We start from the raw sequence: 27,291 nt of genomic DNA on the forward strand, positions 1-27,291 counted from the left end.
GAAGGAGCATCAGAGAGAAAGCTAAGACTTTACCTGTTAAAAACCTGTTTAAAATAAGTTTAAAGCACTTTGTTCTTTGTAGAACTGTTTAAAGCATTTACTTATTGTATTTACTGCTTTAAGAATTGTGAGGGAGTGATTATCAGGCAGTTGTGGCCCATCAGCTTTAAATCAGCGCCAAGTTTAAAAGGAGGCCTGGTGTAGATAGCGGGCAGCGTCGGAGCGGGCAGCGGAGTGAGAGGGAAGCAGAGTGAGCTATTAGGGCTTAATATCAAAAAGGGCTTGAAGGTAAAAAGGCCAGGTTGAAAGAACAAGGAAAAAAAAAAATTTTTTTTTCAAAACTACTACAGCAAGAAACAAGGAAAAAATTTTTTCCCACAACAAATTATATTGAATAATGGAGGGGCATGTGATGTGCGGTTCCTGTATGATGTGGGAACTGGTGGACCCCAGGGTCCTTCCCAGAGACCATGTCTGCAGTAAGTGCAGGTTGCTGGAGGAGCTCCAGCTCAAGGTGGATGAGCTGGCCTCTGAGCTACAGACACTGAGGCTCATCAGGGGGAGAGAGGGTGCCATTGTCAATGGGGTGCAAGTGACATCCATCCCCTCTAGACTGTCTAAATCTAAGGGTCAGGAACAAAAGGGGGCTGCTGGGAGGAGGAAGGGGGGTGAGGAGCGGAGGCCTCAGCCTCTTAATCTGCATAACAGGTTTGAGGTTCTTGCTTCCACTCTGGAAGAGGACGAGGCAGGTGAGGTTGGTGAGCAAACTGCACACGGTACAGTGATGCAGCAGGACATAGGCAAAGAGAAGGGGAAAAGGAACGTAGCAGTGATTGGGGATAGTGGGGTGAAGGGTATTGACACTGTCCTTTGTCACAATGACAAAGTGCACAGAAGGGTGTGTTGTCTGCCTGGTGCTCGGGTACAGGATGTCGCAGCTGGGCTGCAGAGGAATCTGGAGTGGGAGGGTGAGAACCCGGTTGTGGTGGTGCATGTGGGTGCCGGCGACGTAGGCAAAGTGCGGACTGAGGATCTGGGGAGGGAGTATGAGAAGCTGGGAATGGAATTAAAAAGTAGAACCGACAAGGTGGTCTTCTCTGGGCTACTGCCTGAACCGAGTGCAGACGGGTGTAGGGTTGACAGGATAAAGGAAGTGAATGGGTGGCTCAGAGATTGGTGTGGGAGGAATGGGATCGAATTTATGGGGCATTGGCACCAGTATTGGGGTAGGTGGGACTTGTTCGGGCGGGATGGGGTTGGTCTGAATCGTGCTGGGACCAGAGTGCTGGCGAATCGAGTAAAGAGGACTGTAGACAGGGCTTTAAACTAATTAGTGGAGGGGGAGGGTGCGAGGGTAGGTGATGTTAGGAGGTCTACAGTTAAGGATAGGGTACAGGTAAGGGAAGAGGCTGAGGATGTCCCAAGTGGTGGCGTTACGGCAAATAGGGTCCAGAAGAAGGCTGGGATGAAAGCACTTTATCTGAATGCACGAAGCATTCGGAATAAAGTGGATGAGCTGGTGGCGCAGATCGACGCAAATGGATACGATCTGGTGGCCATTACAGAGACGTGGCTGCAAGGTGACAGGGACTGGGAGATGAATGTACAGGGCTATCAAGTGTTTAGGAAGGATAGGCAGGAGGAAAGAGGGGGTGGCGTAGCTCTGCTGATTAAGGACAGCATCAAGGTGGTAGCAAGGGATGATATCGGAGCCAAAGAGCAGAAAGTGGAATCGTTGTGGGTGGAGATTAGGAACAGCAAAGGGAGGAAGACGCTGGTGGGTGTCGTCTATAGGCCCCCGAATAATGATCTGGAGGTGGGGCGGGCTGTTAACGCGCAAATACGTGCGGCGTGCAGGAATGGGACGGCAGTAGTTATGGGGGATTTCAATCTGCATATTGATTGGTCGACCCATGTTGGACGAGGTGGGCTCGAGGAGGAGTTCTTGGAATGCTGCCAGGATAGTTTCCTGGAACAGTGTGTGTTGGAGCCGACGAGGGAGCGAGCTATCTTGGATCTGGTGTTATGTAACGAGGCGGGTAGAATTAGGGACCTTGTGGTGAAGGATCCTCTTGGGGAGAGCGATCATTATATGGTGGAGTTTCTGGTGCAGATGGAGGAGGAGAAAGTGGGTTCCCGGACACGCGTCCTTTGTTTGAATAGAGGGGAGTATGGTAGGATGAGAGAAGAATTGGCGAATGTGGACTGGGGGAGCGCGTTGGAAGGTAGGTCTGCTGAGGAGCAGTGGAGGATCTTTAAGGAGATCTTTCTTGGTGCTCAGCGGAAATTTATTCCGATGGTTAAAAAGGACCGTAGGAGGAGATGTAATAAGCCGTGGATAACGAAGGAGGTGAAGGAAAGTGTTAAATTAAAAGCGGAGGAATTTAGAGTAGCTAAGAGCAGTGGGCGAGAAGAGGATTGGGAAAGGTTTAAATGTCAACAAAGATTGACAAAAAAGTTGATAAAGGAGGGTAGAAGAAGCTATGAAGCTGGGCTAGCGCTTAATATAAAAAAGGATAGCAAGAGTTTTTATAAATATATAAAAAGGAAGAGGCTGGCTAGGGTGAACGTTGGTCCCTTAGAGGATGAGAAAGGGGACCTAGTGGTTGGGGATGGGGACATGGCTAAGGTCTTGAATAACTTTTTTGTTTCTGTCTTCACGGAGGAGGACGTGAATAATTTGCCGGGTGTTAGCGATGGAAAGGTGGTAGGACTGGAGGGTCTTAATGACATTACTGTTACTAGAGAGGTGGTGCGCGACAGACTGGAGGGGCTGATTGTGGACAAGTCCCCAGGACCGGATGGAATGCATCCGAGGGTTCTGAAAGAAATGGCGGAGGTTATAGTGGATGCCTTGGTGGTTATTTTCCAGACGTCGCTGGATTCCGGGGAAGTGCCGGAAGATTGGAAAACGGCTAATGTTACGCCGTTGTTTAAGAAGGGTGCCAGGCAAAAGGCGGGGAATTATAGGCCGGTTAGTTTAACGTCTGTGGTAGGTAAAATGTTAGAATCCGTCATTAAGGAGGAAATTGCGAGGCATCTTGAAGGGAATTGCTTGATAGGGCAGACGCAACATGGTTTCATTAAAGGGAAGTCGTGTCTGACAAATTTACTGGAGTTCTATGAGGATGTGTCTAGGGCGGTGGATAGAGGAGAGCCGGTGGTTGTGGTCTTTCTGGATTTTCAGAAGGCGTTTGATAAGGTACCTCACAAGAGGTTACTGCAGAAGGTCAGAGGACATGGAGTTGGGGGTAGGATGTTAGCGTGGATAGAGGATTGGTTGTCAAATAGGAGGCAGAGAGCGGGGGTCAATGGGTGCTATTCGGATTGGCGGTTGGTGACTAGTGGGGTGCCCCAGGGGTCGGTGCTGGGGCCTCAGCTATTTACCATTTATATAGATGATCTGGAGGAGGGAACCGAGTGTAGGGTGTCGAAATTTGCTGATGACACCAAGATTGGGGGAAAGGCAAATTGTGCGGAGGGTGTGGAGAGTCTGCAGAAGGATCTAGATAGGCTGGGCGAATGGGCCAGGAAATGGCAAATGGAATTTAATGTTGGCAAGTGTGAGGTGGTCCACTTTGGTAGGAAGAATGGTAGGAGGGACTATTACTTACGTGGCGAAAAACTGCAGCAGGCGACGGTGCAGAGGGACCTCGGGGTCCTTGTGCATGAGTCGCAAAAACCCAGCCTGCAGGTGCAGCAGGTGGTCAGGAAGGCGAATGGGATGCTGGCCTTCATAGCGAGGGGGATTGAATATAAAAGTAGGGAGGTCTTGCTGCAGCTGTATAGGGCATTGGTGAGGCCGCAGCTGGAGTACTGTGTGCAGTTTTGGGCGCCGCACCTGCGCAAGGATATTTTGGCCTTGGAGGGAGTGCAGAGGAGGTTTACTAGGCTGATACCGGAGTTGAGGGGGTTGAGCTATGAGGAGAGGCTGAATAGACTGGGCTTGTACTCGTTGGAGTTTAGAAGAATGAGGGGAGATCTCATTGAGACGTATAAGATGATGAATGGGATGGATAGGATAGAGGTGGAGAGACTCTTCCCGCTCAAAAAAGACAGTAGGACTAGGGGGCACAGCCTCAAGATAAAGGGGGGGCGGTTTAGAACGGAGTTGAGGAGGAACTTCTTCACTCAAAGGGTGGTGAATATCTGGAATTCTCTGCCCGTTGAAGTGGTGGAGGCTGCCTCGCTAAATATTTTTAAGAAGCGGGTTGATGGGTTTTTGATAAGCGAGGGGATTAAGGGTTATGGGGAGAGGGCGGGAAAGTGGAACTGAGCCACGACAGATCAGCCATGATCTTATTGAATGGCGGGGAAGGCTCGAAGGGCCAGATGGCCTACTCCTGCTCCTATTTCTTATGTTCTTATGTAGATGTGGTGGCAGTAACGGAGACGTGGTTAAAGGAAGGGCAGGACTGGCAGCTGAATGTTCCTGGGTATAAGTGTTTTAGGTGTGACAGAGGAGGGTTGAAGAGAGGTGGTGGGGTGGCGCTGTTAGTAAAGGAGCACATCACAGCAGTGCAGAGGGAGGATAATATGGAGGAGTTAGGGATTGAGTTGCTGTGGGTGGAGTTGAGGAATAAAAAGGGAGAGATTACGATGCTAGGGGTATACTATAGGCCACCCAACAGCCCGACGTCAGTGGAGGAAGGTATTTGCAGAGGCATTTTAGATAGGTGCAGAAAGAATAAGGTGGTTGTAGTGGGTGACTTTAATCTTCCTGGAGTGGATTGGAAGGTGCCTAGAGCTGGGGGTACAGATGGGGAGGAGTTTGTAAAATGTGTGTTGGAAGGGTCCCTGGAGCAGTACGTAACTAGCCTGACTAGGGAGGGGGCTATACTGGATTTAGTGTTGGGTAATGAGCCGGGGCAGGTGGTTGAGGTTGAGGTAGGCGAACATGTGGCTAACAGTGATCACAAGTCCGTCTACTTTAGGATAAAAATGGAAAGGGATGAGTGCCGTCCGAAGGGGAGGGTGCTCAACTGGGGGAAGGCGAGCTATAGCCGGATTAGGAGGGAGCTGAAGGACACTGATTGGGAGGGGTTGTAAGCTAGCAAGTCCACGGTTGGTAAGTGGGAGGCTTTCAAGGGCAAACTGATAATGTTGCAGGAAAGGCATGTGCCGGCAAAGAGGAAGGATGGGAAAGGCAGGATTAGAGAGCCGTGGATTACAGGGGGTATCGAAGACTTGGTCAGGAAGAAGAGAGGCATATGTTAGGTCGAAACAACTGGGAACGGAGAGTGCGCTGGAGGAATATAGAGAGAGTAGGAGGGGGCTAAAAAGGGGAGTTAGAAGGGCGAAAAGAGGGCATGAAATGGCTTTGGCTGATAGGATTAAGGAAAATCCAAAGGCATTTTACTCTTATATTAGGAGCAAGAGAGTGGTTAGAAGGAAAATTGGTCCTCTTAGGGACAAAGGAGGGGAGCTACGCATCAAGTCTGAGGGAATGGGGGAGATCCTGATTGAATACTTTGCGTCGATATTCACAAAGGAGAGGGGTTTGGTGTCGTGTAATGTCTTGGAGGGAGCTGTAGATCAGTGGAAGGAAATATCCATTACGAGGGAGGAAGTGCTAAGGTTTTTAGGTAGCATAAAAACGGATAAAGCTCCGGGGCCTGATGGTATTTATCCCAGGCTGCTTAGGGAGGTGAAAGATGAAATTGCTGGGCCTCTGACGCAAATCTTTGTCTCTTCCTTGGACACAGGTGAGGTCCCAGAGGACTGGAGGGTAGCTAATATGGTACCGCTGTTTAAAAAGGGTAGTAGGGATAACCCTGGTAATTATAGACCAGTGAGTTTGACATCAGTGGTAGGAAAATTATTGGAAAAAATTCTTAGGGATAGGATGTATGAGCATTTGGAGCATTGCGAACTGATTAGGGATACGCAACATGGCTTTGTTCGGGGGAGGTCTTGCCTTACGAATCTGGTAGAATTCTTTGAGGAGGTGACAAAAACGGTTGACGATGGGCAAGCCGTTGATGTCATCTATCTGGATTTCAGTAAGGCGTTTGACAAAGTCCCTCATGGTAGGCTGGTAGAAAAGGTTAAGGCACATGGGATACAGGGACAGGTATCTAGATGGATTGAAAACTGGCTGGGCAATAGGAGACAGTAGTACTGGAAGGATCCTTTTCTGGCTGGAGGTCAGTCACCAGTGGTGTGCCGCAGGTCTCAGTACTGGGACCTCTCCTCTTTGTAGTACATATAAATGACTTGGAAGAGGGCGTACATGGTGTGATCAGCAAGTTTGCGGATGACACCAAGATGGCAGGATTGGCAGATACTGAGGAGGACTGTCAGGTGACACAGCAGGATATAGATAGGTTGGTATATTGGGCAGATAGATGGCAGATGGAATTTAATCCTGACAAATGCAAGGTGATGCATTTTGGAAGGAATAATGCAGGGAGGATTTACGTGATAAAAGGTAGACCGATTAAGAGTGTAGAAATACAGAGGGACCTGGGAGTTCAGGTGCACAAGTCTCTGAAGGTGTCAACACAGGTAGAGAAGGTTGTGTAGAAAGCTTACGGAATGCTAGCCTTTATAGGAAGGGGTGCACAGGTAGAGAAGGTTGTGAAGAAAGCTTACGGAATGCTAGCCTTTATAGGAAGGGGTACACAGGTAGAGAAGGTTGTGAAGAAAGCTTACGGAATGCTAGCCTTTATAGGAAGGGGTATAGAGTATAAGAGCTGCCATCTAATGCTTCAGTTGTACAGAACGTTGGTTAGGCCACATTTGGAGTACTGCGTCCAGTTCTGGTCACCTTACTACCGGAAGGATGTGGAGACCCTGGAGAGGGTGCAGAGGAGGTTTACCAGGATGTTGCCTGGCATGGAAGGATTGAGTTACGAGGAAAGGTTGGAGAAACTGGGGCTCTTCTCCTTAGAAAGACGGAGATTAAGGGGGGATCTGATAGAGGTGTATAAAATAATGAAGGGAATAGATAGAGTCAACAGTGGTAGGCTTTTCCCTAGATTGGGGACAATTACAAGAAGTCACGATCTAAGGGTGAGGGGGGAGAAGTATAATTTGGATACGAGAGGAAGGTTTTTCACGCAGAGGATCGTGGAGGTATGGAACGCACTACCAAGTAAGGTGGTGGAGGCAGGCACGTTGGACTTGTTTAAGGTTTACTTAGATAGACACATGAATGAAACAGGGATGGAGGGTGATAGTAGACAGTATTAAATAGGGTCAGAGCCTCAGGACGACACTGGAAATGTAGTATTACATGTTAATGTTTTGTCTTTTTTAATCCACAGGTGTCGGTCCACCTTGTTGTCAAACGAGGGGCATGCACACGGTGGGTCATGCGTGGGCTGCTCTTGGAGGTTCCGAGAGTGGCCTCGTACTTTATGTCGTTGTGTGTGCTTAATCCTGGACCAGCAGACGGGCACCAGTCAGTGACTATCACTGCTAGCTGTGCAGATACATGGATTTGGGCCTGTATCTGTGGGAGTTTGCGCATTCTCCCTGTGGTTGCATGGGTTTCCTCCCACACCCCAAAGATGTGCTCTTAGGCTGATTGGTGTACCAAATTGACACTATTCTCCCCTGAATCTGGCTACATTAGGGGTTCCATTCACATACACACAGGTATGTGTAGGAAAATGCTTTGTTGAAGGGGCGGCGCGCGCTTGTTGGGCCGAAGGGCCTGTTTCTCGTGCTGGGTTGTTCTTTGTTCTAAATGCAGGCAACTGGGACTTAGCTGGGAGGGCACCATGATCAGCATGGACTGGGTGGGCCGAAGGGCCTGTTTCCGTGCATAATTGGACTATGATTTTATTGTGATAGGCTAGGGGTGGGAAGTGGTGGTTGGGCTGGAGTAAGATGCTCTTTTGGAGAGCCAGTATAGATTCAATGGGCCAAATGGCCTCCTTCAGCACTGTCAGGATTCTATGAATTTTATGAAATTTCTATGACATCCCCTCTCACTTTGATAAACTTCAGTGAATATAATTGTATCCTTTGTGCTTTCTCGTGAACTCCTCCTGTTCTGTCAGCTCCTTGATATATGGAACCTCCCTCCAGTCAATGAATGCTGTTGGGTGTTATATGCCAGCTTTACCTAAAGGAAGAAACGTAAAGTAAAAGAAATCACGGTCCAGACTTTGCATGCTGTCCTGTGACACATTTTCCAAGTGCTGGAGGTAGTTTTCAGCCTGCACCCAAGGGGACTTCTGATTAGAGATCAATCTTATGACAAAGTCAGAGCTAACTCCAAGACAACTGCATTTTACAACACCTCATTAAAATTAGTTTAAAAAATTCTTGTGATCTTTATTTTCATTTCTAACACCACAATTTAAAGTTTCAAAAATGTAGTTACATTATATTTAATATGCAAATATTGTCTTCTTGTCCATCATTGGGAAACTTGTGCATTTCACATATTGGTATCTTGTTTTTGTGATATTTAGCAATCCGTCAACGATTAAATTGACCTCCTTGAAACGATTGGACTGATGATGGGAGAAGTTGGAGACAGACACTGCTAAGACAGGGTTTTGGAAGAGCAGCTCCCCTTTGTGAGCACTGGAGAGTAAACAACACAGAGAACTCTCAATGTAAGGAAAGCAGGTGAGCTGCAGTGTGAATGTGCTTGTGTCCATGGAGGTCCGATGAGCGTGAGAACGATTTGTTGTACACTTGGCATATGAATGATTTGTCTCCTGTGTGACTATCTTGTTGTGTGCAGAGGGAAGGGATTCCATGAATGATTTGGCAGTACATGTGAATATGTTGGTGTATGCAGAAGCCAATGAATCTAATTAATCACCTAAATTGCATGGCAAGGGTTTCTCCTCTGTGTGAATGCGTTGGTGCTTATAGAGGGTTGATGACTGAGAGAATGATTTATCACATACTTCACATGTGAATGCCTTCTCCCCCGTGTGAACACATCGGTGCCTGTGGAGGTTCGATGACTTTGAGAATGATTTGTCACACATCTCACACATGAAAGGTTTCTCCCCTGTGTGAATCCTCAGGTGTGAGAGAAATTTGTATTTTCTGCTGAAAGTCATCTCACAAACATGAGATGTGAAGGGTCTCTCCTCAGCATGAACGCGTTGATGTTTACGGAGGTATGAATGCAATGAGAATGATTTGTCACACATTTTGCACATAAAAGGCTTCTCCCCTGTGTGAAGATGTTTGTGTTCACTGAGTGTTGATGACTGTGTGAATGATTTGTCACACACCTCGCATGTGAAAGGTTTCTCTCCTGCGTGAATGAGTTGGTGTTTATGGAGGTTTGATGACACCGAGAATGATTTGTCACACATTTCACACATGAAGGGTCTCTCTCCTGTGTGAACACGCTTATGTTTATGGAGCGTCGATGACAATGAGAATGATTTGTCACACATATTGCATTTGAAGGGTTTCTCCCGAGTGAACACGTTGGTGTTGATGGAGGTTCGATGACACCGAGTATGATTTGTCACACACCTCACATGCAAAGGGTTTTTCACCCATGTGAACGATTTGGTGCCTCAGGAGCTTTGTAGAATTCACAAAACCTTTATCACAAATATCACACCTGAAGGGTTTCTCCCCTGTGTGCAGGTGCTGGTGTTGACGGAGGTTTGATGACTTTGAGAATGATTTGTCACACACATCACACGTGAAGGGTTTCTCGCCTGTGTGAACTTGCTGGTGTTGACGGAGGATCCATGATTGTGAGAAAGACATCTTACAAACATCGCACCCGAAGGGTTTCTCCCCCGTGTGAATCATCTGGTGCCTCAAAGGCATTGTAGAAGTGTCAAAGTTTTTATCACAAACATCATACGTGAATCGTTTCCCTTCTACGTGCCTGCCCTTCTGGTAACAGTAGTTGTAACAGATGCATCTCAGAAGATGTTATGAAACTGTGGAGCTGTCCTCACACTTGGACAGCCTCTCATCTGAAGGAATGAGTCAATGGTTTATGAGGCTCGATGAATGATTGAAGCACTCAACACACTTGAAGCCACTCATACTTCTTTGTAGCCTCACCCTGACCGATCATCCACAGCCAAACCTTCGGAAAGGTGGTTCTGATGAAAGGTTCCACATCGCTGACCCATTTCAGATCTGATGATATGTCAAAGCTACCCTGACCTGACTGATTTCTGGATGACAGTTTCACTGTTGAACCTTCTCTATGTTGAGCAATGCTGTGAAGGGACTGGATGTCTTCCCACAGTTTTGCAGTTGTTTTTTGGGTGCTGGTCAGGATCTATCTGCGGTGTCTATCTTCTCTTTGTTCTCTGGTGTAGTACAGTGCAATCCTTCTGTAAAACAAGAAAGGGAAACATGATTTCCTCCACTTCCCTCTCTTCCTTTGCTGAAGGGGCTGACTCCTTAGTTAGAGACTGTTCCACAGTGGATGCCAGTCAGTCCTTTCTGAGTGAGAAATCAGATGAAAGTCTTTTCTTTTTCCTCACTTGACTGTCACACACCCTCTGTTTCCAACAGGGACATTGGATCATAACCAGGAGCTGTCTGCTGTACGGGTACAGGGACCTGGGTTGGATCTCCGGCTTTGTAAGAACATAAGAAATAGGAGCAGGAGTAGGCCATCTGGCCCTTCGAGCCTGCCCCGCCATTCAATAAGATCATGGCTGATCTGCCGTGGCTCAATGTCTGTGGGAGTTTGCACATTCTCCACATGCTTGGCGTGGGTTTTCTCCAGGTGCTCCAGTTTCCTCCCACATCCCAAAAACGTGCTTTTTAGGCTGATTGGTGTCAATAAATTGTCCCTGAATTGGATCTCCCTTAATCTGGCATACATATAATTGCCTAAATTTGCACCCCCTTTATTGTGGAGTTCCCCTAGGGGTAGACAAAAACGTCGATGATCGACGAAGGACTGGAATAAGGCACTCACTGAGTGTTAAAATGGGCGGTGCGGGTTTGTAGGGCCGAAGGGCCTGTTTCCTGTGCTGTGCTATTCTTTGCTCTTTGTAGAAAACATGGCTACTTTCTTTTCTCTGCACAGATACCCAGACAGATACCTGCGAGGGAAATGGAAAAAAAAAATTAGGTGGAGTGTAAAATGGACCATCAATTCACAATTAGCTCAAGATTTGCTGGTGAAGACCAGTTTTATCCTAAGCGCATGTGTCTAATATAAAAAAGACTCAGGAGAAATGTTAATTCAATGAGATTTTGAAATTTCTCTTCTTGTTTTACAAAATTATTTGAAGGAAACACTTTGGGCAGGAAGTGTTGGAAGCAAAGGAAAATATTGCTTCAGTGTAGCTGATTGAAGGGTTCTGGTTTATCCTGGGAGATTAGGTGCTCTGATATTGAGAAGGATTTTTTTTTTTAAGTATTAGCAGGATAGAATATAGGCCATAACAGAAACAGAAAATGCAGGAAAATCTCAGCAGGTCTGAGGGCATCTGTGGAGAGAGAATACAGCCAACATTTCAAGTCAGGATGACCCTTCGTTGGAGTTGAGTGGTGGTGGATGGGCATCGTTCAAACCTCTGTTTGAGGACGAGTCAAGAGCTCTGAGGCCATTCTGGTGGGGAGTGGAGGTGCAGAGGGATTGGACATCAGTGGTGAAGAGGAGGCTGTTTGGGCCAGGGAACTGGAAGCTGTGGATATGACATGGGGCATCGGAGGAATTGTGGATGTAGGTGGGAAGGGACTGGACAACAGGAGACAGAATAGAGTTAAGAAAGGAAGAAATTAGTTTAGTGGGGCTGGAACAGGTTTTAAATGTTTATTTATTAGTCACAAGTAAGGCTTATATTCACACTGCAATGAAGTTACTGTGAAATCCCCCTAATCGCCACATTCCAGTCCCTGTTTGAGTCAACATACTGAACCAGCATGTCTTTCAGCTGTGGGAAGAAACCGGAGCATCCAAAGGAAACCCACACAGAAATGGGGAGAACATGCAAACTCCACACAGACAGTGACCCAAGCTGGGAATCAAACCCAAGTCCCTGGAGCTGTGAGGCAGCAGTACTAACCACTGTGCCACCGTGACAAGATGGGCCTACCGGGATAATCATCTTTGTGGACTTTGGGAAGGAGGTAGAAGCAGGGTTTCCAGGCTTGGGAGATCTCAGAGGAGATGAGGTCATTGACAGTCCTAGAAACAGTGGTGGGGTTATGACAGCATCTGTGGGGAGAATATGGAGAGAATAGAGCCAATGTTTCAAATCAGGATGACCTTTCGTCAGAGCCTTCTCAGCTCTGATAAAAGGTCATCCTGACTTGAAACATTGGCTGTATTCTCTCTGCACAGATGCTGTCAGATCTGCTAAGTTTTTCCAGCATTTTCTGTTTTTGTTTCAGATTACAGCATCCCAATATTTAGAATTAGGACATGTTAGCTTAAGCATAAGGCATGGAGCAGGAGTTGAAGGTTGATCTAATAAAGAGAAGCAGATGTAGCTAACAAAAGGAGACCATAAACACACAAGATAACATAACATGCTTAGCTTAGGGAACAGAGGGAACCGCAAGATAACAAATGTAGTATAAAACAACAAGGTTAGCAGCTGCACAAACACCACAACGGATAAGCATCATATGGAAATGTGTCAGCCAATTGACAATGTTGCATGGAACCATTGTAACACAAACTATAAATATGGACTGAAAAATCTGTGGGCTAGAAGATCTTGGAGACTATTTCATAGATCTCTTCCATGCTGCGTTGGCACAGGCTTGAAATAAAGATTGCCTTGAAGTTACGCACTCAGACTGCAAGCTCATTTGTTTCTTTGAGAGAAATCCTCCAACACACCACACTCATTCAGACTGCACCTCCCAATTTCAGCTACTAAGCACAGCACTGGGCAAAACTATCAAATCCAAGCCCAGACTTCACGTAAAATCTCTAAAAAAGACATTGAATAAATTTGTCAGTCTCCCTCCCAGATAATTACACCTCACCTTCTCATATTCAGCAATGACCCATCAACAAAACTCAGCCTGTAAATCAGAAGGGAAATGCTTCCAATAAACACACTCAATATCCAACACACAGCTCCAATCAAACAGCTCAGCACAAAGCACCGAGTAAACAGGTCTCTCAGCTGGATCTTCTCACACAGCATAAGGGGCATTTCCACACCTGATTCCCCACAGGATAGTCAGACTGCCTGAACATTAGTGTGGATATGATGCAATGTAATTATTATAAATTCTGCTCCTTCACTCACCATCTCCTGACTTGGTTTTCAGTCCCTACAGGAAGTGAAGCAGCTGTGAAAGAGGAAGAGGAGAGAATGGGCAGAGTGGGTGGGAGAAATTCAGGAGATGAGCATGAGGAAGGAATAGAGACTGTATGAATATAGACAGAAAAATCTGTGGGGTGAAAGATCTTGGCGACTGCTTCATAGATCGAATGAACCAGTGCCTGAGGAGTGAGCCTGTACTTCGATGATAAATTCTGACCTTGGGTGTGACTCTCACTCAGGGAATAACAGTCAAATTCAGGGTGTAACTTTGGGAATGATTCTGTGCTCAGAACATAAGCTGGGTTTGTGTAGTTATTCCGTGCCTTGGAGAATGACTGTTCCTCAGAGATTGACGGGAGGGTAATGAGATCTGAGGAAATTAAATAAAGGGACAAAAAGACCATGGCACCTGGTGTAAACGGTGCTTTATTACACCTTGTGGGTGGAACAAGAATGAACTTAAAGTCCTGCAAGTTACTGCCTAAGGAAGGGAATTTGTGTTTACTGCTGTAAGGAGAGAGGTTGCCAAAGGGAATGTCCAAACTGCAGGAGGAGAAAATAAATTCAACTGATTCCCGGTGTGAAATACTGGCTTGAGACCGAATTGATGATGTGGCATTAGATTGTAATGGTATTAGAAACCAAAAGAGAAAATGCTGGAAAATCTCAGCAAATCTGGCGGTAACTGTAAGGAGAGAAAAGAGCTGACATTTCGAGTCCAGATCCAGATGACACTTTGTGAAAGCAGCTTGCTGTTTTTTTCACCTCCAATTCGGTTCAGCCGCTTGGGGCTCGCGCTTCACATTCCAACTCCCGAACGTTGGGCGTCAACCGTCGCTGCGCGCGGCAGAACTACAACTCCCATCAGGTAGCGTGGGCCGGCTTCCCCTCCCCCACACCCTCCGTTCCATACTGCCGCTGCTGCTCACTGCGCAGGCCCCGTGGCCACTTGGGTAATGTAGTTCCCGGTGTGTTTGAATCAGTCTGATCCGTATCTGCCCTGTGTGGGAGAGTGGGAAACCCCATGCTGCCTTTCCAGAGGAGACTGGATTGTGATGGAGAATCTGAACAAGCGGGAAAGGAAGGACCGGAAAAGGCAGAACTCCCTGGATGATAAAACAGAAAATACAGGATGAAGCAGGATGTCAGTTTAATAATTCAGATCCTAATGAGGTTGTGAAGGGAAAGAATAAATAGAGATTGACAGCTAAATTATGGGAATGTTTGATAGAAAAATACACAGTTAAAATTTAGAAAGATTATGGGTGCGTAAATTCAGCACCAGAAAGGTGGTGAGGACTCAGAGACAGAGAAGTGATGGAGATACTAAAAAAGAACCTGGTCCTTACTTGAGAAGATACTGCTGAAATTATATTGAGAGAGGAGGTAATTGAAACACTAGGTGTGTTAAAAATTGTTAAAGGGGATGTATTAGCAAGATTTAAATTCACTAAATCACAAGGACCAAAAAGAATGTGCATCCTGGACACTGAAGGAAGTATAGAATGGAATGAAAATCTCTGAGGTACTAGTCATAAACGTCCAATTTTCCTTAGCTACAGAAGTGCCACACGATGGGAGCACTGAAAACGTTACTGCCTTGTTGAAAAAAAGTATAAAAATTAAGGGTGGCACAGCTGTTAGCACTACTGCTCTATAGCGCCAAGGACCCGGGTTCAATTCCTGGCTTGCGTCACTGTGTCGAGTTTCCACATTCTCTCCATGTCTGTGTGGGTTTCCTCTGGGTGCTTCGGTTTCCTCCCACATTCCAAAGATGTGTGGGTTCAGTGGATTGGCCATGCTAAAATTGCTCCTTATTGTTAGGGGGCTGAGCAAGGGTAAATGCATGGGGTTATGGGGATAGGCCTGTATGTAATTGGTTGGTGCAGACTTGATGGGCTGAATGGACACCTACTTCTGCACTATAGGGATTCTATGATTATATTTGATTAAACACTAGTTACTGAGTATAACTTAAGTGGTGGGAAAGCTTTTAGACCCAATATCCAGCACAAGGTTAACAATGACTTTGCCAACTGTGGATTAATTAAGGAAGCCAGCATTTAATTTTTAAAGGCAAAACAAATTAAGCAACTTTTTCCCAAGTGTGGCATCAAGGGTTATTCTCCAACTTTTCATTAATATATCTCAACTGTGGATGCCTCACTCCATTTTCAGATTGCTGGGAGAATCCAACTGCCTTTGCTTAGTTTCCAAATGTAATGACTCAGCAAGTCTGACTGGAAAGGAATATATTTTATTACAGAAAGCAATGTTAAACCACTACTGTGGTATACATACATTAGTCCCTGCTTAGGGCTACAGTGGGCCTGCCTTATAAAAGACTCAAGTAATGAGTTCCAGCTGGGCAGGGGCACTGCCACTCACTTCTCCCCACAGGGATATCAGTGATTTCCCAATGGACTTCATGGGGGTTATTACTCCAAGCTGGCTCTGATGTCTTTTTTTTGCAACAAGGCTCTGAGGACCACTGTATATTTTTTCCACTTGATTCAAACTAGGCAAATCTCCCAGCTACTTTTCCGCTGTGACTGTGCTTGACCTCCACTTGCATCCCATGTGCTTCATTACAGGTCTCATGGACAATAATCTTCGGATAGTTCTCTCCCATCAGGTGAAGCCCACATCAAAGCAAAATTGCAACTGTCTTCTGTGAATAAAGACCCAGCTAAATTAAATTAAATAAACTTTTACCTGACCATTTGATTATGTACCCCATATGAATAATTAACATGAGTAATGGATGTGATTGTCCTCTTTCTAGACTCCCTGGATCCACGAAGATATCCCCATGTTCACTCAATGACTTTCAGCACCTTTTAATCTGGGAACTGCAGGCAGTTTAAATATTGTATTGAGGTAAGGCTTTTTTGGCTCCATTACAAACTTAAAGATGACCCCCCTATTGTTTATTGCCTTCACACTTTACCCCTGACCTTGTAAAATAAATACAGGTTAGTTTTTTACTGTAATAAATTCTAAACTTGTTTAGATTGATCTACATTAAAGTTTCTCAAGTTTCTCAAAAAGATGCTCCCATTTATTTACAGGTAAAACTTTAATTTCTGAAACTCAAATTTATATTCCAAGTTGTGTGCGTTATGAACAAGATTTTGCAACAACAGCAAAATCCCACAAACAGCAATGTGAACATGAATGAATAATCTGTTTTTGTGATGTTGTTTCATATTGACAAGGACATCAGGGATAACTCCTCTTCTACAATGTAGTATCATGGAAAATGTTACATTCACCTGAGAGGGCATCTGAAAGATGATAGCTTTGACAGTGCAGCACTTCCTCAGCACAACAGTGGAGCGTCAGCCTTGTTGCTCCATCTCTGCCTCCTTCACTTTCATTTCTCCTGTTCATTATTGTCCTCTCTTATTAGTCCAGATTACAAGAGCATTATAAATAGGAGCAGTGGTTCACCATATGGACTATCATGGCTGATCTTGGGCTTTCTGCTCACTCCACATATCCCTTAATTCCCTGTCTCCATCCAGCTCCTTGTCATCATCATCTTTCTTCTTATTGTCTTTCATCTCCTCCTCATCATTATCTCCCTTCTTCTGCTTCTCACTGATTCATAATAGAATGGGAGGCTATTCTGTCTGTAGTCTCTGTGCTGGCCCATGGAAGGAGCAATTTACCCAATCCTTTTGAACTGGGCCTCATCAACTGGAAGATGTAATTAAAAAACAATTAAATTTATTTTATTAGTGTCAGAAGTAAGCTTACGTTAATATTGCAGTGAAGTTACTGTGAAAGTCAGCTTAGTGATGGTCAGGACCAGTGGACTGGCCAGTCATGGCCTGACACTTTGTGACGTGAGAATCAGAAAAGAACAGAAATATAAAATCTGGCAAAATTGAGAGGATTGTAAGGGAAAGGTCTAAGGGAAAGGTCGGAGATTTAAGATTCGTGAGATGATGCATTTTGGGAGGTCTAACAAGGGTAGGATATACACAATGAATGATAGGTCTCTAGGGAGTATTGAGGAGCAAAGGGTCTCGGTATGCAAGTCCTTTGATCCCTAAAGGTGACAGCACAGGTGGATAGGATGGTGAAGAAGGCATACAGAATGTTTGCCATCATTAGTTGAGGCATTGAATACAGGAGCAGGGAGGTTTTGTTACAACTTTATAAAACATTGGTCAGGCCATAGATGGAGTATTGTGTGCAGTTCTGGTTATCACACTATTGGAAGGACCTGGTTAAACTGGAGAGGATGCAGAGGGGGTTCACCAGGAAGTTGCCTTGGATGAAAAATTTTCACTATGATGAGAGGCTGGATAGTTGGGTTGTTTTCCCTAGAGCAGAAGTAGCTGAGGCAAGATCTGATAGAAATATACAAAACTATGAAAGTACAGGTAGGATAGATCATAAGAATCTTTATTCTATGGCAGAGGTGACTAAGATCAGAGGGCATAGGTTTAAGGCAAGTAGTAAATGATTTAGAGAGAATCTGAGGAAAACTTATTTCACCCAGAGGGTGGTGGAAATATGGAACATGCTGCCTGAGATTGTGGTGGATGCAGGTACTCTCGCTACATTTAAGAAACATCTGGACAAGGAATTAAATTGCCAAGGTGTGGTAGGCTATGGGCCAAGTGCTGGTATAAGGGATTAGTGTAGATTGATATTTGATGGTTGGCATTGTCATGGTGGGTTGAAGGGCCTGTTTCTATGCTGTATCACTCTCGAAGATTAAGGCATGAAAAGACATTTCATTAAATATGTTCCAAGTATTATACCTGAATTGCTATGGTGCTGGATTAACAATGATGTGGAGATACCGGTGTTGGACTGGGGCAAACACAGTAATAAGTCTCACAACACCAGGTTAAAGCCCAACAGGTTTATTTGGTAGCAAAAGCCACTAGCTTTTGGAGTGCTGCCGCTTCATCAGGTGAGTGGGAGTTCTGTTCACAAACAGGACATATAAAGGCACCAACTCAATTTACAAAATAATGGTTGGAATGCAAGTCTTTACATGTAATCAAGTCTTAAAGGTACAGACAATGTGAGTGGAGAAAGCGTTAAGCATAGGTTAAAGAGATGTGTATTGTCTCCAGACAGGACAGTTAGTGAGATTTTGCAAGCCCAGGCAAGTTGTGGGGTTACAGATAGTGTGACATGGACCTAAGATCCCGGTTGTGGCCATCCTCGTGTGTGCGGAACTTGGCTATCAGTCTCTGCTCAGCGACTCTGCATTGTCATGTGTCGCGAAGGCTGCCTTGGAGAACGCTTACTCGAAGATCAGAGGCCGAATGCCCGTGACAGTTGAAGTGTTCGCCAACAGGAAGAGAACAGTCTTGCCTGGTGATTGTTGAGCGGTGTTCATTCATCCGTTGTCGTAGCGTCTACGCGTTATTGTAGCGCCTACGTGTGTAGCATCTAGGAGTAAAACAGTTTAAATCAACTGTAAACTATCCAGAATCACATGAATCATTAAAAAGTTGGCATCAAATTTTAAAGACCGAGTTGGGGTCTATAGTCAAGATTATTTGGAGGATTGGGACAAAGGAATTCCATATGTACATTTTACAATCAAGGATGCACCCAATGTATCCACTAAATTCAGTCCATCTGAATTGACTTTTGATCATGAAGTAAGAGAATCATTTCAATTGATTGAAGAGAACTTGATGAGTCAGCATTCTGAGACAATGTTATTGGGCTATGTGTGAAATTTTAGGAGCTGGTGAATTGGCTAGACAGCATTTAAAAGTTGCACAGCATGTGATGAAATAAGAAACCAATAAGAAATCAAAAAATTGCAGTTTTGCTAGTGTGGATAGAGTATTAGTATTACTATCAGTGGTAAGGAACCTTTAAAAGCAAGGTTTAATGGGCCTTATCAAATTGAAAAGAAATTGAGTGAGATGAATTGTTTGATAAGAACGCCAGATAGAAGGAAAACTCAGAATGAGCCATGTGAGTATGCTTAAATGGTATTTTGACAGGGAAGCGAAGCAGAAGGAAGATATGCCCTTCGCTACAACTCAGAACCAACTCCAGGTGATTCTAAATTTGACATTCCTCGTTTAAATTGGATAATGAGGAAATTATCAGAAGTTGGAATATATTATTGAGTTACTTCTGGAGGAAAATCAAAATGACTTGAAAGTATTATTAAAATCACATAGAGATGTATGTGGGAATAAGCTGGGGAGTACTAAAATAATTATGCATGAGATAGTTGTCGAAAATGCTGTTCCAATTTAGCAATATCCATGCAGACTTAATCCTCTGAAGTTGGCACAGCTTCAGAAGAAGAAGTTGATGTTCGCTCAGTCTGAGATGCAGCAGCTGAAAGCCTTGATCAAACTTGTAAAACTGGTGAAAGTGGAGAAGGATACCCAATTACTCAACAATGATGTGACTAAAGAAAGTGAGCTGCTGTGAAGAAAGGTGTCAGAAAAGTTGATTGATTTAACCTGTATCAGTGATCTCTAGAACCCGATCGCAACAGGTTTCGACACCAAGGAAGACAATCTATTGTGTGTCTTTGCCAAAGAGTGTACAGGGAGTGATGGTGAAGATCCAGAGCGAACAAAGGAGTTGGACTGCCTGACAGAGGAGCTGTGGCTTAACCTAGTATTGTGAGACTTCTTATGGTGCATGACAAATGACACTCTTGACACATTTATGTCAAAAAATATATGTTTGCTTGTTAAATGTATTCAGTGCCTTGGCCTCCACAGCTTTCTGTGGCACAGAATTCTATAGGTTCACCACCCAGAGTGACTCCACACCGCATCCACCCATCCCCCCACCGGCTACCCCACTCCCCGCCACCAAACAGTGGTAACATCATCCCTGCACCCGTCTGTGCAGCCTGTCAGAATTTTATATGATTCAATGAGATCCCTGTCATTCTTCTAAATTCCAGTAAATACAAGTCTCGTCAACCCTATGTCTTCTCATTTCTGCCATCCCAGAAATCAATCTGTGAAAATTTCCTGCATTTCCTCTGTGGCAAGCATATCCTCTCACAGGTAAGAAGTCCAAACCTGCATATATTAGTCTAGGTGTGGCCTCACGAAGGCCCAGTAAAATATCCTGCTTCTATACTCAAATCCTCTCCCAAGGCCAAAGATGCCAAGAGTCCTTAACAGACCACGCTAGAGTCCCAGGCTAGCCACATGGAGTTCCACCAACTATGGCAAGGTCTGCAAGACATAACAGGCTACAAGATGTAGAATCAGGGGATATAATGTACCCCTCCCCAATGAGCTCAACACATTCTATGCCCCTTTTGAGCAAGAGATCAGCAAGAGGATGCCTTCCACCCTGGAAGCCTCAACTGAACCCATATCCGAGGTCACTATCGCAGATGTCAGACCAGCCTTCTTGAAAATCAAGTCCCAGAATGTGATTGGCCGGGTTGGTGTTCCCGGATGAGCACTCAGAACCTGCATGGACCAGATGGTGCGGGTATTTGCAAAATCTTCAATCACTTTTCAAACTGATTTGAGGTTCTTACCTGCTTCAAGAAGACAACCATCAAGAAAGAGCCGGCACTTGCCTTAATGACGATTGTCCGGTGGCTCTAATATCCAACGTTATGAAGTGTTTCGAAAGGTTAGCCAAGGATCAACTCCAGTCTCCCAGATTCCCTGGATCCACGACAGTTTACCTATCACCGCAACAATTCCACAACAGATGCCATCTCCTTGTCCCGACACTCAATCCTGGAACACCTGGATAACAAAGACACCTTTTTAAAATTGTTATTCATTGACTACAGCTCAGCCTTCAACACCATTATTCCAACAAAAAACATCTCCAAATTCCATGGCATAGGAGCTCAGCTCCTCCCACAGCATCCCAGGACAGGAATCAGATGAAGTGGATGTTAGCCTCCAAAAGAGAAGACACGGGGGTCTGAACCTTTCAAAGAGCTGTCTTCTGGACATGGCAGGGTGTCAGATTCTTCTTCACTCTCACTCTTTCCTGTGCTCGTCTCTCCTGTTCCCTTTTCCTCTCATCTATGTCCCTCTCTCTTGTGTCCTTCTTTCCAGTGCATATGCTGATCCCACCACTACACAGTATTGCTCCATTCACAAACAGCCTTGGATGCTGTAGGTCTTCCTCTTCTGGTCTGCTGTCAAACAGATAAACATCCCACACTGATGATGTCAGTTTAAAAGCCTCCGAGGATGAAGAATGCTATTCCCTCACTGGAAATCTCTGTCAAATGTTTACCAAGGAAGGAGCAGTTTTTAAGAGGTAACATCCTGTAATCTACACTGATTCAGGATTAAATATTCAGATAGTGATTGATGAAGATTCCTATGAATGGCATTGCATAATATCCACACAATATTCAGGCAGTCTGACTATCCTATGAGGGATCAGATGTGAAATACCCCTCATGCTATGTGCGAAGATCTAGCTGAGACACCTGTTACTCAGTGCTTTGTGACTGGAGCAAACCCAACCTTCGAGAAGCTGGGATGATCATTCCAGGATGGTGGAGTGCACTGGGAGTTCAACCAACTTTTTAAAAACTATTCATGGGAAATGGGTGTCACTGGCTGACCCGCATTTATTACCCATTCCTAGTTCCCTTTGAACATTTCAGAGGGCAGTTGAGAGTCAACCACATTACTGTGGATCTAAAGAAACATATAAGCCAGACCAGGTAAGGATGACAGAGTTCTTTTAAATGGGATGGGTTTTTCTGACAATCAACAATGGTTTCATGGTCATCAGGAGATTCTTAATTCCAGGTATTTTTTATTGAATTCAAATTCCACCATCTGCTGTGGTGGGATTCGAACCTGGGGTCCAAGAACATTAACTGAGTTTCTGGATTAATAGTCTAGCAATAACACCACTAGGCCATTGCTTCTCCTTTTAATCTTGGAGTAAATGACAGGATGCTGGGTGAGGAGGTGGGCTGGTGGAAGGTTTGTTTTGGAGAACTGGCACTGTATGGAAGCTTAGAAATATAAAAGAGCCATCACCCATCACGCACTCCCCACATCTCATCCATGTCAAATGATGCACGGGCAGCAAGGTGGCACAGTGCTTAGCACTGCTTCTCTCAGTGCCAGGGACCAGGGTTTGGTTCCCAGCTTGGGTCACTGTCTGTGCGGGGGTTTTGCACGTTCTCCCTGTGTCAGCATGGGTTTACTCCGGGTGTTCCTATTTCTTTTCACAGTCTGAAAGACTTGCTGGTTAGGTGCATTGACCATGTTAAATTCTCCTTCAATGTACCTGAACAGGCTCTGGAGCGTGGTGACTAGGAGATTTTCACAGTAACTTCATTGCAGTGTTAATGTAAGCCTACTTCTAACAATAATAAATTAACTTTAAAAGAAAATTCTCTGCCACAAATTGCCCTTACACCACTCATATCAACCGACCAACTTTCCACAATGGGCTGAGATCAGGAGTCATGTTAAGGTTAAATAAAATGAAGTGTCTGTTGCAGACTTATTTTAAAAAATTACCACCATTATATTATCCCTTCTAAAAACAAAAAAAGGTATTCAATTGCATCATCTCCTATAAGGACAAGCAATGGAATTGATAGTTCCACTTCAAAGTGTCATCACTTTTTTAATTCACTCATGGGATGTGGGCATCGTTCATTGCTCCAGCATTTATTGCCCATCCCTAATTGCCCTTAAGGGGGCAGTTAAGAGTCAACCACGTTGCTGAGAGTTTGGAGTCACGTGTAGGCCAGATGAGCAAAGGATATCATATTTCCTTCCCTGAAGGATATTAGTGAACCAGATGGGTTTTGTGGTCATCATCAGACTTTTAATTTCAGATTTTTATTGAATTGAAATTTCAACATCTGCCATGGTGGGATTCCAATCCATGTCCCTAGAACATTAATTACCCTATGTCTTTCGATAACTAGTTCAATGACAATACCACTACGCCACTATGGCTGTCAAACAAACTGTGAAATTGCAGGCACTATACTGTGACAATGGATGAGTGTGAAATCTGTCATGCACCTTTTTCTAGTCAATCCCTAAGGAATGTGTCAACAGACAGGATGGAAAGCAATAATTTTCTAATACTCCAGACAGTTTTTTCAAAGAAACAAAGGCAGGAGTTTTAAGTACGTATTTACCTTGACAGTTCTTGTTGACATTTTTGACAATTGTTTTTGACAGTTTCAATGAGCTCTCAGTTTCATTGAGTTTACGCATATACTATGTTCATTCATTCCTAGTTTTCAAGTATCTTAAACAATATCATAGCTTTCCAAAATGTAGCTTAACTCCCCAAAAGTGTCTGGCAACTATATCCAAAGATGTACCTTTCCACTCCACAAGGGTACATAATCTATCCAAATGAATGAACAGAGTTCAGACCAGCTCCTATTAGCACAATCTGCACATGTTTGGTTTCAGATATACCTCACCCCAAAACCACATCTATGGGAGCAGCTGATGATACCTATGGACAGGTGCCTCTGCAAAATAGGCAAATTGTGACCTAGCCCATTCCTGGATCCACAGAAATATAAGGTGCCATGATCAGGAGGCAGGAATTCTGGATTCAGGCCTCTTCTGCTATTGTCCTCACGACAGAGACAAAAATCCAAATCAAAAAGAGGAAAATATATCCCTCATGATAAAACAGGGGGAGTGGCAGAGAGGAATCCTGATTTATTCTCTGTCTCCTCATTCCCCGTAATGTGATCTCTTCTGTGTCAGAAGTGTGTCCAGCAGCAGATGTCTCTGCACTGGGCTGCTCCAGGCCAGAAGGTGCAAGTGATACAGTCTGAGATAGAGTCTGCCTCGTTTCATTGCTTCTTTGTAGAAGCTGACATAGAGCCTCATTCCGCTGTTGAAGAATTTCATTGTTTCTTTGCAGATTCTGGCTAACATCTGTCTTTAATTAAGTCAAAGTTTGCTGAAGCAAGTTGGAAGTGACCTGATATCTCTCCGTATTTTGAACCTGTTCTTGCTGTAAGCATGAAAAAGATTTCAGATCATCTTCATTTTTTTCACCAGCAGCACAGGTCTGAAGTTGTCAGTGTGCTCGTGGAAATTGTGGAGCGTCTGCTCCCAAAGCCACAGTTTCCAAGCCTTCCATTGTTTGCTGGAGCAGACGAGTGAGGGAGCAAAGAGTCAGATAAGAAATTACCTGTTAAAAACCTGTTTAAATAAGTTTAAAGCACTTTCGTAGTAAGAACTTACCTTGTAGAACTGATTAAATCATTTAAAAGCATTTTTGCGGGCTTTTTGTATTTACCGCTTCAAGAATTCTAAGGGAGTGGATAGCAGGGATTTGTGGGGGAGCAGGCTTTAAAACAGCGCCAGGTTTAAAAGGAGGCCTGGTGTAGACAGCGGGCAGCGTCGGAGCGGGCAGCGGAGTGAGAGGGAAGCAGAGTGAGCTATTAGGGCTTAGGATCAAAGGGCTTGGCAGAAAAAGGGCCAGGTAAGTTCGTGTGGAAATTTTCAATACTACAGTGAATAATGGAGGGGCGTGTGATGTGCTGTTTCTGTATGATGTGGGAGCTGGTGGACCCCAGGGTCCTTCCCAGTGACCATGTCTGCAGTAAGTACAGGTTGCTGGAGGAGCTCCAGCTCAAGATAGATGAGCTGGCCTCTCAGCTACAGACACTGAGGCTCATCAGGGGGAGAGAGGGTGCCATTGTCAATGGGGTGCAAGAGACATCCACTCCCCCTAGACTGGCTAACTCTAAAGGTCAGGAACAAGAGGGGGCTGCTGAGCGGAGGAAGGAGGGTGGGGAGCGGAGGAAGGAGGGTGGGGACCGGATGCCTCAGCCCCTCAATCTGCATAACAGGTTTGAGGTTCTTGCTTCCAGTGTGGACGAGAACGAGGGAGGTGAGGTTGGTGAGCAAACTGCACACAGTACAGTGATGCAGATGCAGGATATAGGCAAAGAGAAGGTGATAAGGAACGTAGTCGTAATTGGGGACAGTGGGGTTAAGGGTATTGACACTATCCTTTGTCACAATGACAAAGTGCACAGAAGGGTGTGTTGTCTGCCTGGTGCTTGGGTCCAGGATGTCACATCTGGGCTGCAGAGGAACCTGGAGTGGGAGGGTGAGAATCCGGTCGTTGTAGCACATGTGGGTGCCAACGATGTAGGCAAAATGCAAACTGAGGATCTGGGGAGGGAGTATGAAAAGCTGGGAATGGAATTAAAAAGTAGAACCGACAAGGTGGTTATCTCTGGACTACTGCCTGAACCGAGTGCAGACGGGTGTAAGTTTGATAAGATTAAGGAAGTGAATGGGTGGCTCAGGGATTGGTGTGGGAGGAATGGGTTTGAATTTATGGGGCATTGGCATCAGTATTGGGGTAGGTGGGACCTGTTCGGGTGGGATGGGGTTGGTCTGAACCGTGCTGGGACCAGAGCCCTGGCAAATCGTGTAAATAGGACTGTAGACAGGGCTTTAAACTAATTAGGGGGGGGGGAGGGTGCGAGGGTAGGTGACATTATGGGGTCTAAAGTTAAGGAGAGGGTACAGGTAAGGGAAGAGGCCAAGGATGTCCCAATAATACAGGGAGTAGGGGGCGTGAGTATGGTTGGCGGCGTTCTGGCAAATAGGTTCCAGGTGAAGGCTGGGATGAAGGCACTTTATCTAAATGCACGAAGCATTCGGAATAAAGTGGATGAGCTGGTGGCACATTTCAGCACAAATGGATATGATCTGGTGGCCATTACAGAGACATGGCTGCAAGGTGACAGGGACTGGGAGCTGAATGTCCAGGGTTATCAAGTGTTTAGGAAGGATAGGCGGGAGGAAAAAGTGGGGGGCGTAGCTCTGCTGATTAAGGATAGCATCAGGGTGGTAGCAAGGGATGATATAGGAACCAAAGAGCAGAAAGTGGAATCGTTGTGGGTGGAGATTAGAAACAGCAAAGGGAGGAAGACGCTGGTGGGTCTCGTCTATGGGCCCCCAAATAATGATCTGGAGGTGGGGCGGGCTGTTAACGCGCAAATAAGTGCGGCGTGCAGGAATGGAACGGCGATAATTATGGGGGATTTCAATCTACATATTGATTGGTCGACCCATGTTGGACGCGGTGAGCTCGAGGAGGAGTTCTTGGAATGCTGCCGGGATAGTTTCCTTGAACGGTGTGTGTTGGAGCCGACGAGGGAGCGAGCTATCTTGGATCTGGTGTTATGTAACGAGGCGGGTAGAATTAGGGACCTTGTGGTGAAGGATCCTCTTGGGGAGAGCGATCATTATATGGTGGAGTTTCTGGTGCAGATGGAGGAGGAGAAAGTGGGTTCCCGGACACTCTTCCTTTGTTTGAACGGAGGGGAGTACGGAAAGATGAGAGAAGAATTGGCGAATGTTGACTGGGGGAGCGCGTTGGAAGGTAGGTCTGCTTAGGAGCAGTGGAGGATCTTTAAGGAGATCTTTCTTGGTGCTCAGCAGAAATTTATTCCGATGGTTAAAAAGGACCGTAGGAGGAGAGGTAATAAGCCGTGGATAACGAAGGAGGTGAAGGAAAATGTTAAATTAAAAGCGGAGGCGTTTAGAGTAGGGGGCGAGAAGAGGATTGGGAGAGGTTTAAAAGTCAACAAAGATTGACAAAGAAGTTGATGAAGAAGGGTAGGATAAACTATGAAGCTGGGCTAGCGCTTAATATAAAAAAGGATAGCAAGACTTTTTATAAATATATAAAAAGGAAGAGGCTGGCTAGGGTGAACATTGGACCCTTAGAGGATGAGAGGGGGGACTTAGTGGTAGGGGATGGGGAAATGGCTGAGGCCTTGAATAACTTTTTTGTTTTGGTCTTCACGGAGGAGGATGTGAATAATTTGCTGGGTGTTAGCGATGGAAAGATGGTAGGACAGGAGGGTCAGTGACATTATTGTTACTAGGGAGGCGGTGCTCAACAGACTGGAGGGACTGATTGTGGACAAGTCCCCGGGACCGGATGGATTGCACCCAAGGGTTCTGAAAGAAATGGCGGAGGTGATAGTGGATGCCTTGGTGGTTATTTTCCAAACATCGCTGGATTCCAGGGAAGTGCCGGAAGATTGGAAAACGGCTAATGTTACGCCGTTGTTTACAAAGGGTGGCAGGCAAAAGGCAGGGAATTATAGGCC

General features: G+C 45.3%; 1 protein-coding gene and 1 pseudogene across 2 annotated transcripts in view; both read right to left on the reverse strand.

Annotated features, from left to right (window-relative positions):
• Positions 1-27,291, reverse strand: part of LOC145348018 (uncharacterized) — a 649,120-nt gene that overhangs the window by 350,451 nt on the left and 271,378 nt on the right. The gene's annotated exons all lie outside the window — the stretch shown is intronic.
• Positions 8,283-13,952, reverse strand: LOC145348473 (uncharacterized; annotated as a pseudogene). Its single transcript, XR_013887941.1, has 3 exons — positions 13,179-13,952; positions 10,883-11,009; positions 8,283-10,286 (listed from the first exon to the last, which is right to left on the reverse strand). The product of XR_013887941.1 is annotated as an uncharacterized LOC145348473 (transcript).

Source organism: Carcharhinus amblyrhynchos, chromosome 9 (assembly GCF_965287045.1).
Source record: "Carcharhinus amblyrhynchos chromosome 9, sCarAmb.v2.hapA, whole genome shotgun sequence".
Lineage (NCBI taxonomy): Eukaryota > Metazoa > Chordata > Chondrichthyes > Carcharhiniformes > Carcharhinidae > Carcharhinus > Carcharhinus amblyrhynchos.